This window comes from Lolium rigidum, chromosome 1 (genome assembly GCF_022539505.1).
Source record: "Lolium rigidum isolate FL_2022 chromosome 1, APGP_CSIRO_Lrig_0.1, whole genome shotgun sequence".
Lineage (NCBI taxonomy): Eukaryota > Viridiplantae > Streptophyta > Magnoliopsida > Poales > Poaceae > Lolium > Lolium rigidum.
In genome coordinates this window covers 362,621,181-362,638,278 of record NC_061508.1, presented here as the reverse complement: position 1 = coordinate 362,638,278, position 17,098 = coordinate 362,621,181, and positions in this window count along the sequence as shown.

The window sequence follows — 17,098 nt, the reverse complement described above, 5'->3', positions numbered from 1 at the left end:
TAACACCCCAACTTTTTGCAACCTTGTTTAGTTGTCCTTATTGCAAAAATCGGGGGAACAAAAACTTTTTCTTAAGACTAGATAGATGAATTGCCTTGATCTGTTGGTTAAGATGAATTGCCTTGATCTATTGCTAGATGAATTGTCTTGATCTGCTTGTTGAGTTTTGTCTGGAGCTACCCCAAAGAACAACACCTCTAGTGGTAAAAAAACAACTCACCTAATAAAACACAGGTGTGACTTAGGAGAAGTTGTTTTCCTTTTTACTACATCAAACTCTTCTTCGATGACAACCTGAGTGTGCCATCTTTATTTTCTCTTTGTAGTACAAGATAGCTCAATCATCCTTAATTCAAAACTTGGGATCGTCTACCCCCCAGCTACATCCCTCTCTTATACCCACTCATCCTTGTTGGTTTTGAGGCCATGTCGACCATCTGTGCTGACAGGCTTAAAATGTACAGACTTTGGCAATTGATCTCTAAGCACCCACAACTGTTATTGTTGACTTCAATGCATGGATCTCATCTATGCAACATCCTCTTCAACCTCCACGTCTTGCATGTCTCAGTCAATCCTTGCAACTCATATATTCAACTTGATCTTAGTATCCTATCCCATGATTCCAACACTAGATCACTTCTTTCAATTTTACCTCTTGTTTTTGTTTTCATCCAAGTTTATCTTCACAAAACCAAGAGTGGGAATGATGGATACATTTTGTAGCCATCATCTACCCTTGAGAACACTTCTCCCTAAATTAGTTTTCTCTCTCAAAACCCTATTGTTTTCTTCTCTAGTTTTGACCACAAAACCACTTCTAGTTTTATTAAAGCTTGTCAAGATATTTCTTCAAAGAAAACAAGGAACTAAAATGGGTTTTGTTTTTCATCCCATTTCTACCAAGTACTGATTTCTAAAACATTATTTTCTATTTTGCTTTCTTTTTAACAAAAGGCTTGTTTATGGTACCTATACCATTTCTTGTTTCCCTTGAGTATTTTACATTTGAGAAAAACTCTACTTTACTTGAGAAAGTAAGTAGAATATTTTGAACTTCTATGTTCCCACTAGTTTCCTCTCAACATTTTAAAATTCCATTCCACTTGAGTTATTTCTCAATTGTCCCTAGACAATTGAGGTGTTCCATATACTTTTCAAATGAATCCTTTTTCAAATGACAACTCTTGCACATCTTGTGTACATCTCTGATCTACCCATTATATTCCTTCATCCTCCAATTCTTGATCAAATGGATGATCGTTTGATACTTTCAAATCACTCCCAATTGACCTCTTATTTGTAGAGCAACTTATATATTTCATCCTACCCTTCTCAATCATCTATTCTTTTCCATTACCACCTTGACCTCATGAATTGATGATTTATGTCACCATATTCATCATTGTTATGGTATCATTATTTCCATCACTATCTCTATAAACCTTGGACTCTTAATCACTTGAAGGAATCTATTTTCTTTGCATAACACAAGTGGTGTCGTGTGTCTTGCATAGGCACTTGAGCATCATGTGTCTCATCTTGTTTGGGTAGTCAAGTCTCAAAAACTTGTGGCGGCCATCTCCAAAATAGCTTGCACTTGAAAACTTGTACACCACCATCACCATCACACTCTTCCTACATCTCTAGCTCCTTATATTTTCTTACACATCATCTAAGCCACCATCTTGGCAAGAAATAATGAGGCTCCACTATACTCAACATGCATGTTGGAAACTCCCTTTGATGATTCATTTTAGAGTGGCACATGAAGGAGCCGGCCATGACAAGAATTTCGGCCAGCCATGCCTCTCCAATTTTCTTCCTCTACAAGACTTGCCTCCCACCTAACCCAATCACTAAATGAGCAGCCACCCATCTTAGCCAATCAACAAAAGGAGGCAGCCACCATCCTCCCTCTATTTAAGGAGCTTGGCCGGCCACTCCACCTCCTCCTTTGGCTCATTTTTCTTTCTCACACTCCTCACTCCCTCACACTCTCTCTCTACCTCTCCCCCACGAAATGCTGCTGCCCCAAGGCTCCATGGCCGGCCATGGCCATGGAAAGCTCACCAAGATGCATCTCCTTCCTCCCTCAAGCTTTCCCTCACCATGAGAGCTTCCCTCTCACTCTCTTCTCCCCTAATCTTTGATGAATCCAGCCCTATTTCTCCTTTCTCCTCTCACAAGATTGGATCTTGATGCAGGTGCATGTTGGTCCAAGCATGGAGAAGGTTGAGCTATCCTCAGATCTGAAGTTCTTGAGCAAAGTTCGTCCAAAACCTTGCAGTAATTTCTGCTATCTTGCTGTTTCAGATTCTGGTACGAACTTGTAAAATCCGCCAAATCTTGTGTGCAGATCCAAATCGAGTGATTCAAAGTTCTACAGATAGGTATTGAAATGATCTACAACTTGGCGTTGGTCTCATCCTCAAATTCGTTACGGATTTTGCATGGTAAATAAAGTCCTGAAAACATGCAGAGTCACTGTTTGTTAGATTTCTCCCGTTTTACAAAACCTTTTTGAGCAAACTCAACTGTGGGTGAAAGCCCTCTTCAGTACCTTCATTTTGGCGGTGGTTTCACTTCGATTGACCTCCTGAAACTGAAATGGTTCACAGATCAAGATCTGGTCAGATCTGACTTTGTCGAATTAAACCAGAAGCTTGGAGACAAATTTTTGAATGAAACCAACTGGGTAAGAACCACCTATTCAATACCTTTCAGATGCAGCTGACCTCATATTTTTATGATTTATGTACGATTTGTGGTGAATTAAACTTGTTCTGTGTGTTCTGCAGACATGGCTGTTAGCTTTTAATTCATCAAAAATCCAATTTTGTACCTAATTGAGTGATTCCAATTCTGTAGGATTGCTGAATGTTTTCTTAATCATCTCAAACAAGTTTCAAACATTTATCTGTTGTGTAACTCCAGAGAGAAAGAAATTGGTACAGACATGCAGTAAATTTGTAAATCCATTTGTGAGAGTTTCAGAAACAATTTGAACCCAAATCCAATTGTGTGTCAATCTCTGTTTAAATATCTTTCAAATGCCAGTGACCTCATATTTTTAGGATTTTTCTACGATTTATGACTTACAGATCTTGTTTTCTGTACAGTCAGATTCAAAGAAATTCCTAAAATTGTAGGTTTAATATTTTTGAGTGAATCCAATTGGGTTAGTCTTGTATTAGTACTGGCCTTCTAGGAAAAATACTGTTAGTCTCTGTTCATGCTTATTGGTTACCGAAAATAACATGTGTGTGCTGCATGAGTTGTTGAAGCAAAACTTTTCGGTTTATTTAAAACCCTTGGCCAACTCTTTTTATTAGAAATGGGCAACCTTTGTTTTATGCTTGCAAAACAAAACCGCTGCAACCTAACATTATATCTTTTGTTTTGCTTAAGTTTTTAAATGATGTGGTATATGGTTTGCTTCCTATTTTTGTATAGTGTTAAGTGAGCAAATTAAATTAGGAAAACTGATTTCTACTTTTCCAAAAATTGTTTGAAAATGTATTGTGAATGTTTGTGATGCCAAACTAATGCACTTGTCCTCCTTTTTATGTTATCTACCAGGGGATACTTAGTTTGTGCCATGGTGATAGCTGAGAGAGGCAATTGCTAAGTCGTGGCACTCTCATACCTCTACTAGGTAAATAAATGGGGTTTTCTAAATTAAAACTCTTAAAATTGTTTTGTGGTATCTATAAGTATTTTGTAGGTTATCCCTTATTAAGGTGGTTAGCTACTGATTGTTGATTGTTGTATGTTTGTTTTGTTGGTGCAATGTGATTGATTGTGTTCCTTTTATATTTTCCGGCGATAGATGCGAACAATTCCGGAGAAGAAGAAGAAGAAGTGGAATCGGACGAGGATTTTATTTATATTGTTGGGATTCTTATATTGATGGAGTTGAAGAAGTACAGGGACACATAAGCCAAGGCAAGCCATCTTTTGATCTCTGATTTGGTGTCTAGTTGGATGTCATTTGTTGATGTCCAAAGCACCTTGAATTCTATGTGTGTTATTCTCTCTATTTATGTCATCTATGTGTGTTTCCAAGTGGGGTACTCCCTAGTGGTGATACTCCACCTTTGTCATGTGATTATGGGATCAATGGCATCATGGCCGTGCTATTCCCCTTGGTTATCATGTATGCCCAACTTGAGCATGCATCATCTCAAGAAAATAACTTACATCACCCCCACCCCTTTGTAGTATAGAGGTAGCAATGTCATGATCTTGGTGTATTCTCAACTTGAGAAGAGTATGCCGTGTACCATATTGGAGAGTATGTTGGATAGTGATACTCCACTATCTAAGTTGTATATTTAGCACCACAAATCTGAAAGTATAATCCTCCTTGTGTTGTCATAATACATGCTTACCTTAAAGCAAGTATGATCCACTCCATTACCCTTTTGTTTACACCATCTATGGCGTGATGACTCTCATCTCGGCCGTAGTGCAATAGTAGTTCCACTCATGAAACTATAGGTTGGGAACCCCTCAAGGCTTACCTTGTTGTAAATGTTTGTGAAAACCTTGGGTAAGTTAACTCTACTCAAGTGTATGTTTTGGAAAGGCAATGTTTGGAACAAGGTTGTTCGGAGGAAATATGGTTGGTTGTGGACAAGCAAAGGAAGTGTGGGTGAAATGTGTTTTTAAAAGGAGCACTGCGTATAAGTGTACACCAGCCCAACTTTTATCGCGCAACCACACTACCCCGGTGTGGGACGGGGCTTAGCCCGTAGTTTGTTGAAGCTGGCAGGAGCACCCTTCACAACTTTCTAGGGAGGGTCATGACGACCTCCGACGCCGGGTTGCGCTCGGAGGAGGCAATACACTCGTCTTAGCCGATAGCCGGACGATTGCCGAGGGTCTTCGTCATGGCGCCGGAGATACGCTCAAAAGGAGGTATGCTGCGCGGGGTGCCGGGAAGGGGTAAGCCCGCAGGGAAGGACTCGTGCCAGTGGATATGGGCGAAAGGTTATGTCCGGGTATCCGTCGTGGCATATGTTGTTATGCGGGGATGATGCCCACACGATAGGTATCCGGATAGTTGTGGGGAAAGTGTGCAAACTCTGCGAGTCAAATCTATTCGAATAGCCGCGTCCGCGGTCATGGACGGGTTGCAAAGGTCTACCTATACCGGGGCTTGCGTTTTGTTTTTGAACAAATGATTTGCAAAGGAAGTGTTGTGTTTATGTGTACCGGAAGGGTACGGAAAAGGGCGTGTGTTGACCATATGGAGATGGTCGTGGAAAAATGAAGGCTAAGTGGGGAACTCTTTCCTAAATGTTTCTTGAAGAGGAACTCTTCTTTAACAAAGATATAGACATGTCATAAGTATCTCTTGAAGTATCTTCTTCAATAAAGATATAGGTATGTCATAGGAATCCTCTAGCATTTCCATCAACTGAGATGGACTTATGCTACCTCATCTCCAATAAAAGTATAGATATGTCTTAGAACTTCCTAAGCGTCCCCATCAATTGAGATGGCGGCATGCTATGTCCACAAGAGAAACTATGTCTCTTCCACATGCTATATCCACGAGAGAAACTATGTCTCTTCCACATGCTATATCCACAAGAGAAACTATTTCTCTTTCTCGTGCTATTTCCACAAGAGAAATTAGCTCTTCCCTCTTGTCATCTTAGTTTAGCACTTGTTATCTTGCACTCTTGCAAAGTACCTTTCTTGATGGTTTGCGAGTACAATTCCAAATGTACTCACGGCTTTGTCCCTGGCTATTTACTTGGCCAGACTTGGAGGAACACGACGGGTGAAGAAGGTGTTGGCGACGTCTATGCGAGCTAGGAACGTCTTCCCGATCGGTTGCTCGTAGGGTTATGGCGAGATGACTTGGGTGCTAGCGTTGCTGAAGTGATGATGCTACTCCGATGTTTAGTTAGGCCATTCGAGGCTATTATGTAATTATCGGTCGTGTGACCATGTTGTAATTTTCTTATTCCGCTTGGTAATGGATGGTGTAATTTGATATCGGTTCGGTTATGTGTTCACGACGCACTGATCATGGGATCGTGAACTGTATACATAACAGGGAATTTCGGACAGCTAGTCCGGGGTCCCCACAAGACGTATCATTGCGCCGCACTATACTCCGCCACCAACAACCTTCACGTGTTCCTTGACTCCTACTGGTTCGATAACGTTGGTTTCTTACTGAGGGAAAACTTGCTGCTGTACGCATCACACCTTCCTCTTGGGGTTCCCAACGGACGTGTGTCTTGCACGCTATCAAGCTCTTTTCCTGGCACCGTTGCCGGGGAGATCAAGACACGCTGCAAGGGGAGTCTCTCACATCCAATCTCTCTACTTTGTTTTTGTCTTGCTTTACTTTATTTTATTTACTGCTTTGTTTGCTCTTATATCAAAAATACAAAAAAATTAGTTGCTAGCTTTACTTTATTTACTGTCTTGTTCTCCATATTAAAAACACAAAAAAATTAGTTACTTGCATTTACTTTATTTGGTTTGTTTTATTTACTACTGCTAAAATGAATACTCCTGAAAATACTAAGTTGTGTGACTTCACTAGCACAAATAATAATGATTTCCTATGCACACCTATTGCTCCACCTGCTACTACAGCAGAATTCTTTGAAATTAAACCTGCTTTACTAAATCTTGTTATGGGAGAGCAATTTTCTGGTGTTAGTTCTGATGATGCTGCTGCCCATCTTAATAGTTTTGTTGAACTTTGTGAAATGCAAAAGTATAAGGATGTAGATGGTGACATTATAAAATTAAAATTGTTTCCTTTCTCCTTAAGAGGAAGAGCTAAAGATTGGTTGCTATCTTTGCCTAAGAATAGTATTGATTCATGGACAAATGTAAGGATGCTTTTATTGGTAGATATTATCCTCCCGCTAAAATTATATCTTTGAGAAGTAGCATAATGAATTTTAAGCAATTAGATAATGAACATGTTGCTCAAGCATGGGAGAGAATGAAATCTTTGGTAAATTATTGCCCTACCCATGGACTGACTACTTGGATGATCATCCAAACCTTTTATGCATGATTGAATTTTTCTTCGCGGAACCTATTGGATTCAGCTGCTGGAGGTACCTTTATGTCCATTACTTTGGGGGCGGCAACAAAGCTTCTTGATGATATGATGATAAATTACTCTGAATGGCACACGGAAAGAGCTCCACAAGGTAAGAAGGTAAATTCTGTCGAAGAAACCTCTTCCTTGAGTGATAAGATTGATGCTATTATGTCTATGCTTGTGAATGGTAGATCTAATGTTGATCCTAATAATGTTCCTTTAGCTTCATTGGTTTCCCAAGAAGAACATGTTGATGTGAACTTCATTAGAAGTAATAATTTCAACAACAATGCTTATAGCAATAATTCTGGTAACAACTATAGGCCATATCCTTCTAATAATGGTAATGGTTATGGCAATTCTTATGGGAATTCTTACACCAATAATAGGAGTGTACCCCCTGGTCTTGAAGCCATGCTTAAAGAATTTATTAGTACACAAACTGCTTTTAACAAATACTGTTGAAGAAAAGCTTGATAAAATTGATATTCTTGCTTCTAAGGTTGATAGTCTTGCCTCTGATGTTGATCTTTTAAAATTGAAAGTTATGCCTAGTAAGGATAATGATAATAAAATTGTTACTACAGCAAACGCCATCCAAGTTCGAATTAATGAGAATATTAGATTGATGGCTGAATTGCATGCTAGGTGGGAAAGAGAAGAAAACGAAAAACTTGCTAAAGAGAATAATGTAGCTAAAGTTTACCACCACTAGTAATGATAATGCTTCACATGTTGCTACACCCCCTACTATCAATGGTAAAATAATTGGTGTTGGCAATGTTTCTACTCCTAGTGCAAAGCGTGCAAAATTGCTTGAAACTGCTAAAACTGCTGAAACAGTTTGTGATAAAACTGCTGAAATTTTTCAAAATATTGGGGACAATGATCCCATTGCTGTAGATCATAATGGTTTATATTTTGATGATTGTCACATCTCTGAAGTTATAAAGTTCTTACAAAAACTTGCTAAAAGTCCCAATGCTAGTGCTATAAATTTGACCTTTACAAAACATATTACAAATGCTCTCATAAAAGCTAGAGAAGAGAAACTAAAACTTGAAACTTCAATTCCTAGGAAGTGAGAAGATGGTTGGGAGCCCATCATTAACATGAGGGTCAATGATTTTGATTGTAATGCTTTATGTGATCTTGGTGCAAGTATTTCTGTTATGCCTAAGAAAATTTATGATATGCTTGACTTGCCACCATTGAAAAATTGTTATTTGGATGTTAATCTTGCTGATAATGCTATAAAGAAACCTTTGGGGAGGATTGATAATGTTCGTATTATGGTTAACAATAACCTTTTCCCCGTTGATTTTGTTGTCTTGGATATTGAATGCAATGCATCTTGTCCCATTATATTTGGAAGACCTTTTCTTCGAACTGTTGGTGCTACCATCTATTATATTATTAAAACAACAAACAACCAACGGCTAAGATTTGACACAACTTAACGCTACGAAGGAACGGCTAAGATTTGAAAAAGTAACTAGAAAAGATCCCCGTCTATCACGTCTCACACGAAACCGAAAGAAGAGGAGATCTACATAATTAGGATCATTCAAAAAACCTGATTGCATATCTCCGCGTACAAAGGAGACGTGCACGGCATGGATTATTTTGGAAAACAGGATCGACATGCGCATGCATATAAAAACTGATTCAATTTGTCTCCGACCTGTGCATGCATATGAAAACTGATTCAATGTGCCTCCACTTCTAATCGTTTTCGGCCAATGGTCAGTTCATGGAGATATGCATGGAGACGATGTATCAATATGCCCGGACAGTTGCAGCGGCCGAGGAAAAGCGGGGCGCTCAGGTTGCTGTGATAACAATTATAGATCTGTTGTTTGCCAGCGTCCATGGCTCCATGCAATCTAGGTTTTTAAACGGCTCAACCACAACGGTGACCAGCTGCCGGATTGCCAGTCGACATACAACAGCCTGTGCTGCGTCTTCAACCGATTGTCTCCGATGAGTCATCTATATTGCTCAAACAATGGATATTATCTATTAAACCGTGATTTGTTCGCAAATTATGGACGACCAAGGAGTTGCAGATCTCAAAGCTTGATTGATGCTGCTTCCCAATGACAGAAGAAGCCCGTTTGCAGGATACACCACTAGACCTACCCGTTTGACGTAATCAAGAAGATTATAGGAAGCGCTGGTACGTTGGGAAGTCAAGAGAAGATATACATCAATTAGCAATACGGGATCATGAGCCATTCAGCGATCAATGGTTTGTTCGATCACCAGTAACACCACCGATCAGCGAGTATTCCGTCCGTCCTGGAGTAGATCCATTAGAAAGGTACGATCCCATCTTCCACTGAATCTTATTTCCAAGTTCTAGCCATATTGAAATCCAACACGTATATTCCAGTACAGAGTTATCTCACAGTTGTTGATTTAGAAGAGGAAGAAGTGTGCTGGCGCTTTCAGCATATTTGGTGGCCGACGGCTTCGATGAGCCCGCTGCGAGGAAAACTGTGGCGGACTGGCGATACAGCTATTCAGTGCCACGACGCCGTCCAACTTCCTACATCCGACCACCAGGTATATATTATTAAAACAACAAACAACCAACGGCTAAGATTTGACACAACTTAACGCTACGAAGGAACGGCTAAGATTTGAAAAAGTAACTAGAAAATATCCCCGTCTATCACGTCTCACACGAAACCGAAAGAAGAGGAGATCTACATAATTAGGATCATTCAAAAAACCTGATTGCATATCTCCGCGTACAAAGGAGACGTGCACGGCATGGATTATTTTGGAAAACAGGATCGACATGCGCATGCATATAAAAACTGATTCAATTTGTCTCCGACCTGTGCATGCATATGAAAACTGATTCAATGTGCCTCCACTTCTAATCGTTTTCGGCCAATGGTCAGTTCATGGAGATATGCATGGAGACGATGTATCAATATGCCCGGACAGTTGCAGCGGCCGAGGAAAAGCGGGGCGCTCAGGTTGCTGTGATAACAATTATAGATCTGTTGTTTGCCAGCGTCCATGGCTCCATGCAATCTAGGTTTTTAAACGGCTCAACCACAACGGTGACCAGCTGCCGGATTGCCAGTCGACATACAACAGCCTGTGCTGCGTCTTCAACCGATTGTCTCCGATGAGTCAACTATATTGCTCAAACAATGGATATTATCTATTAAACCGTGATTTGTTCGCAAATTATGGACGACCAAGGAGTTGCAGATCTCAAAGCTTGATTGATGCTGCTTCCCAATGACAGAAGAAGCCCGTTTGCAGGATACACCACTAGACCTACCCGTTTGACGTAATCAAGAAGATTATAGGAAGCGCTGGTACGTTGGGAAGTCAAGAGAAGATATACATCAATTAGCAATACGGGATCATGAGCCATTCAGCGATCAATGGTTTGTTCGATCACCAGTAACACCACCGATCAGCGAGTATTCCGTCCGTCCTGGAGTAGATCCATTAGAAAGGTACGATCCCATCTTCCACTGAATCTTATTTCCAAGTTCTAGCCATATTGAAATCCAACACGTATATTCCAGTACAGAGTTATCTCACAGTTGTTGATTTAGAAGAGGAAGAAGTGTGCTGGCGCTTTCAGCATATTTGGTGGCCGACGGCTTCGATGAGCCCGCTGCGAGGAAAACTGTGGCGGACTGGCGATACAGCTATTCAGTGCCACGACGCCGTCCAACTTCCTACATCCGACCACCAGGTAATCTGTGTACCCATAAATTCTCTGCTGTAGATATATCCTTTACCTGTACTAATCTCCGCCGTCGCGAACAGTTGTATCTCTTCCTCTGCATATTCGATCTTTCAATGGATGATTGTTTCCTAAGTCGTCTGCTACAGCTATCGTCATGTCCGGCTTTCTGCTAGGTACAGCTTTCCCGGGCACAAAGTGTAGACCGGTTTTATCCTCTTCTTAATCCAGAAGATTGGACGAAGGTTGTATATGCAAGAGGATGTCGATGCGTCTCATGTAAAAGATAGTAATTGATTTCAAATAAGGATCATACAAGCACCCGCGATCACCCATGTCATTGAACAAATCCACAACATTGTTGGATCGGAGGTAAAGGAAAAAAACAAAATTTGTCACTCAATTGTCTTACCATTGAATTTCAGGATTAAATAATTAACAAATTAAATATTTTTTAATATAAACACTGGATCAAGTCAATGCAAGAATGATTTCCAATTACCTTTGTATGAAATTAAAAAATCCTAAGAATAAAAAGCGGTATTCATACATGGAATAAATATTGATAGAGAAATACATGATTTATATTTAAATTTTACGAAATGCCTCTATGCATATACCCAAATCTGAATGAGAAATAAGGATTTACCAACAAATATGCAATAGTTATGACCTTTGTATTTAATAATAGATTTCTAAATAAATATGTACCAGTATTAGAAGCTGCAATAATAGAGAATAGAAACTAAAAACTACTCCAATCCAACTACATAGGTAAATGTTTGTATGAGCTAGCGTACTCATGGAGTTCAGGCCAATCAATGTCACTCCCGTAGAGAAGTGATATGATAGAAAGAATCAAGTAGTACGTACATGTGAATATTCCAAAACAAGACATACAAGACTTATCCTGGGTAAGAATCAGTGAATCCATTCCAACTTTTTACGAGACATACAACTCATTTAAGCGTTTGTGAAAAGATTCTGGTACAAAATAATGTGGGGACAATAAAATAAAAACAAGTTAGGATGAGAGAAAGAGAGGCATCCTTTAGATATTATTTTGGTGAATGTGCATATTGTTTTTGACGGGACGGGGACATAGGCAATTAAAGTATGCGTGCAACTATGTAGAAGGCTTGAAATTTCACCAAAAATACATCTCTATTATGGTCGATAAGGAGATGTAGAGTACAATCTACAATTATTTATATATTTAAGTTGTGTTTTATATTTCCTTACAATACTCTCATGATAAGGTAGGCACTAAGGTAAACTTGATCACATGCTTTAAACTTGGTCACTAATATATATTATGCGGGGAAATAGCCGGGAGAGAAAGCAATACCAAATTATGTTTTACAGGAATATTATTGCTGTAAGGCTTTATTTTCTTATTTTCCGATCTAATAGCACACTGATATAATCTCTACAAAACATATATGCTAATAAAAAATAATATGAAATAAATCTAGCCGCGCAAATGCGCGGGTCACCCCGCTAGTTGATATGAAGGAAGGTAATATTAAGTATCAATTTCCTCTCAAGAAAGGTATGGAACACTTCCCTAGAAAGAGAATGAAGTTACCTTATAATTCTATTATTAGAACAAATTATGATGTTGATGCTTCGTCTCTTGATAACACTTGATTCACACTTTCTGCGCCTAGCTGAAAGGCGTTAAAGAAAAGCGCTTATGGGAGACAACCCATTATTTTACTTCTGCACTTTTGTTTTATATTTGAGTCTTGGAAGTTGTTACTACTATAGCAACCTCTACTTATCTTTATTTTATTGCATTGTTGTGCCAAGTAAAGTCTTTGATAGTAAAGTCAATACTAGATTTGGATTACTGCGCAGAAACAGATTTCTTGCTGTCACGAAATTGAGCCGCCCCTGCTGTAGAAAATTTAGAAAAATCTGCATATTTACGTGCGTGATCCTCAGACATGTTCGCAACTTTCATTCAATTTGAGCATTTTCATCTGAGAAAGTTAAGTGCTCCTGAAAAATTCATCTTTACCGACTGTTCTGTTTTGACAGATTCTGCCTTTTATTTCGCATTGCCTGTTTTGCTATGTTTGATGGATTTCTTTGTTCCATTAACTTTCAGTAGCTTTGTGCAATGTCCAGAAGTGTTAAGAATGATTATGTCACCTCTGAATATATGAATTTTCAATTATGCACTAACCCTCTAATGAGTTTGTTTTGAGTTTGGTGTGGAGGAAGTTTTCAAGGGTCAAGAGAGGAGGATGATACAATATGATCAAGAAGAGTGAAAAGTCTAAGCTTGGAGATGCCCCCGTGGTTCATCCCTGCATATTTTAAGAACACTCAAGCATCTAAGCTTGGGGATGCCCAAGGCATCCCTTCTTCATCGACAACTTATCAGGTCACCTCTAGTGAAACTATATTTTTATTCCGTTCTTATGTGCTTTACTTGGAGCGTCTGTTTGTTTTTATTTTTGTTTTTGTCTGAATAAAATCGGATCCTAGCATTCCTTGTTTGGGAGAGAGACACGCTCCGCTGTTTCGTATGAACACATATGTTCTTAGCTTTACTTTTAATGTTCATGGCGAAGGTTGAAACTGCTTCATTCATTGTTATATGGTTGGAAACAGAAAATGCTGCATGTGGTAAATGGTATATTGTCTTCAATAATTTGATACTTGGCAATTGTTGTGCTCATATAGATCATGTTTAAGCTCTTGCATCATGTACTTTGTACCTATTAATGAAGAACTACATAGAGCTTGTTAAAATTTGGTTTGCATGATTAGTTTCTCTAGAGTCTAGATATTTTCTGGTTAAGGTGTTTGAACAACAAGGAGACGATGTAAAGTCTTATAATGCTTGCAATATGTTCTTATGTAAGCTTTGCTGCACCGTTTTATACTTGAGTTTGCTTCAAACAACCTTGCTAGCCTAGCCTTGTATTGACAGGAATTCTTCTCATGCATCCAAATCCTTGAGCCAAAAACTATGCCAATTGTGTCCACCATACCTACCTACTACATGGTATTTCTCTGCCATTCCAAAGTACATTACTTGAGTGCTACCTTTAAAATTCTATTCTTTGTCTTTGCAATATATAGCTCATGGGAAAATGTCCTTAAAAACTATTGTGGTGAAGAATATGTACTTATGTATCTTATTTCTTAATCAGTTGCTTGTTGAGCGGTAACCATGTTTCTGGGGACGCCATCAACTTTTACCTTTGTTAAATATCATGTGAGTTGCTATGCATGTTCGTCTTGTCTGAAGTAAGGGCGATTTTCATGATCAAATGGTTTGAGTATGCATATTGTTAGAGAAGAACATTGGGCCGCTAACTAAAGCCATGATCCATGGTGGAAGTTTCAGTTTGGACAATGAATCCTCAATCTCTTATGAGAATTTTATCTGTTGTTGAATGCTTATGCATTAAAGAGGAGCCCATTATCTGTTGTCTATGTTGTCCCGGTATGGATGTCTAAGTTGAGAATAATCAAAAACGAGAAATCCAATGCGAGCTTTCTCCTTAGACCTTTGTACAGGCGGCATAGAGGTATACTATGCATGAGGCTTGCCACTTATAAGATGTCTTATACATAACACATATGATTTATTACTACCGTTGACAAAATTGTTTCTATGTTTTCAAAATGAAAAGCTCTAGCACAAAAATAGTAATCCATGCTTCCTCTGCGAAGGGCCATTCTTCTACTTTATTGTTGAGTCAGTTTACCTACTTCTTTCTATCTTAGAAGCAAACACTTGTATCAACTGTGTGCATTGATTCTTACATGTTTACCTATTGCACTTGTTATATTACTTTGTGTTGACTATTATCCATGAGATATACATGTTGAGGTTGAAAGCAACTGCTGAAACTTATATCTTCCTTTGTGTTTTTTCAAAGCTTTCTACTAAGAATTTATTGCTTTATGAGTAACTCTTATGCAAGTCTTATTGATGCTTGTCTTGAAAGTATTATTCATGAAAAGTCTTTGTTATATGATTCAGTTGTTTACTCATTGTCTTTACCATTGCTTCGAATCGCTGCATTCATCTCATATGCTTTACAATAGTATTGATCAAGATTGTGATAGCATGTCACTTCAGAAATTATCCTTGTTATCGTTTACCTACTCGAGGGCGAGTAGGAACTAAGCTTAGGGATGCTTGATACGTCTCAAACGTATCTATAATTTCTTATGTTCCATGCTACTTTTATGATGATACTCACATGTTTTATACACACTTTATGTCATTTTTATGCATTTTCCGGCACTAACCTATTGACGAGATGCCGAAGAGCCGCTTGCTCGTTTTTTGCTGTTTTTGGTTTCAGAAATCCTACAAAGGAAATATTCTCGGAATTGGACGAAATCAACGCCCAGGGTCTTATTTTTCCACGAAGCTTCCGGAAGACCGAAAGGGAAACGAAGTGGGGCGACGGGGCGCCGACCCCATAGGGCCGCGCGGCCAAGGGGGGGCCCGCGCCGCCCTATGGTGTGGCCCCCCTGTCAGCCCTCCGACTCCGCCCTTCCGCCTACTTAAAGCCTTCATCGCGAAAACCCCAGTACCGAGAGCCACGATACGGAAAACCTTCCAGAGACGTCGCCGCCGCCAATCCCATCTCGGGGGATTCAGGAGATCTCCTCCGGCACCCTGCCGGAGAGGGGAATCATCTCCCGGAGGGCTCTTCATCGCCATGATCGCCTCCGGATCGATGTGTGAGTAGTTCACCCCTGGACTATGGGTCCATAGCAGTAGCTAGATGGTTGTCTTATCCTCATTCTGCTATCATGTTAGATCTTGTGAGCTGCCTATCATGATCAAGATCATCTATTTGTAATGCTACATGTTGTGTTTGTTGGGATCCAATGAATATTGAATACTATGTCAAGTTGATTATCAATCTATCATATATGTGTTGTTTATGTTCTGGCATGCTCTCCGTTGCTAGTAAAGGCTCTGGCCAAGTTGATACTTGTGACTCCAAGAGGGAGTATTTATGCTCGTGTTGCGGTCAGAAACCCACCGACGGGCAGCGACGGGCAACACCGTAGAGCCGGGAACAACTCAGGACTGCGGCTGGCCCTGGTCCCTCCGAGCGACGGCCCGCAAAGCCTTCTGCGCACACGTCCGATGCTGTCGCAAGGGCGTGCCACCTGACCTATACCTGGTCGGGAAGGTGTTGGATGATGCCTCGCTTAGTTTCCTGCATGGCATACACGTAAACGTTAAATACGAGCCTCGATCGGCTCTCGAGTTGTCTCGTGAATCGGCTCAAAGAGCCGATCCACCCATGATACGTACGAGGTGTACGATCGGATGGTGGTCCTGCTTGATCAAGATAAAGCTGAAGCGACCTACTACGATCTGAGGTTTTCACCGCATAATCGGAACATCCTACTCGTGCTTGGGCCTCGCGCTCGCGCACGGTGATCGTAAGCCGATCCTAGACAGGGCCTAAAAACCAACACGAGGTTGATCCCCGAACATCCTCGTCTAGGGCTAGCAAACTACACCCTACACGCCGCCGGATCCTCCAACCCTTTGTAAGGCCTAACAATGCAGATATTAAACTAATCCTTGAAGAACAAGGAGCAACCGTAACGGATCGGATCTACTAAATAATGATCAAGCGGGTGCCGCCCCTACACCTAAGATAGGTGTAAGGGCGGCTAGATGTATAAGGGTTGCACGACGATAGCATATGATACGAAGAACAATGCTAATCCTAACACATCTAAGATAACTACGTTGCTCGCCATCAAAAAGGCTTCAGCACGAGCAACGCATGAACAACGTCATAAGCTTGTGCTGCCTAGATCGCAAGATGCGATCTAGGCAGCATGGTGCTTACCAGGAGAAACCCTCGAGACGAAGGAGTTGGCGATGCGCCGAGATTGATTTGTGTTGAACGTTGGTTGTTGTTTATTTCATAAACCCTAGATACATATTTATAGTCCGGGGGACTTTCTAACATGGGAATAATCCCAACCGTGCACGAGTCAAACTCTAACTAACCGACACGTAGTCTACTATGTTACAGATACAAGGGCAAACTAGCCCAAACTTCGCATATAAGGCCGATTCACGTATTTCTTCCGTATATAATCTTCAAGCCCATCTTGATCGCGGCCCACCTCTGACTCGGTCAAATTCTAGTGATAACACATGCCCCCCTGGTTTTGGAAATGACATTTCCAAAATCATTACGCTTTTCTTTCGTCGGGTCATGTCGTGGCAGAGCAGAACCATTGCAGCATCCTTCATCATGACACCTTGTCTTCTCAAC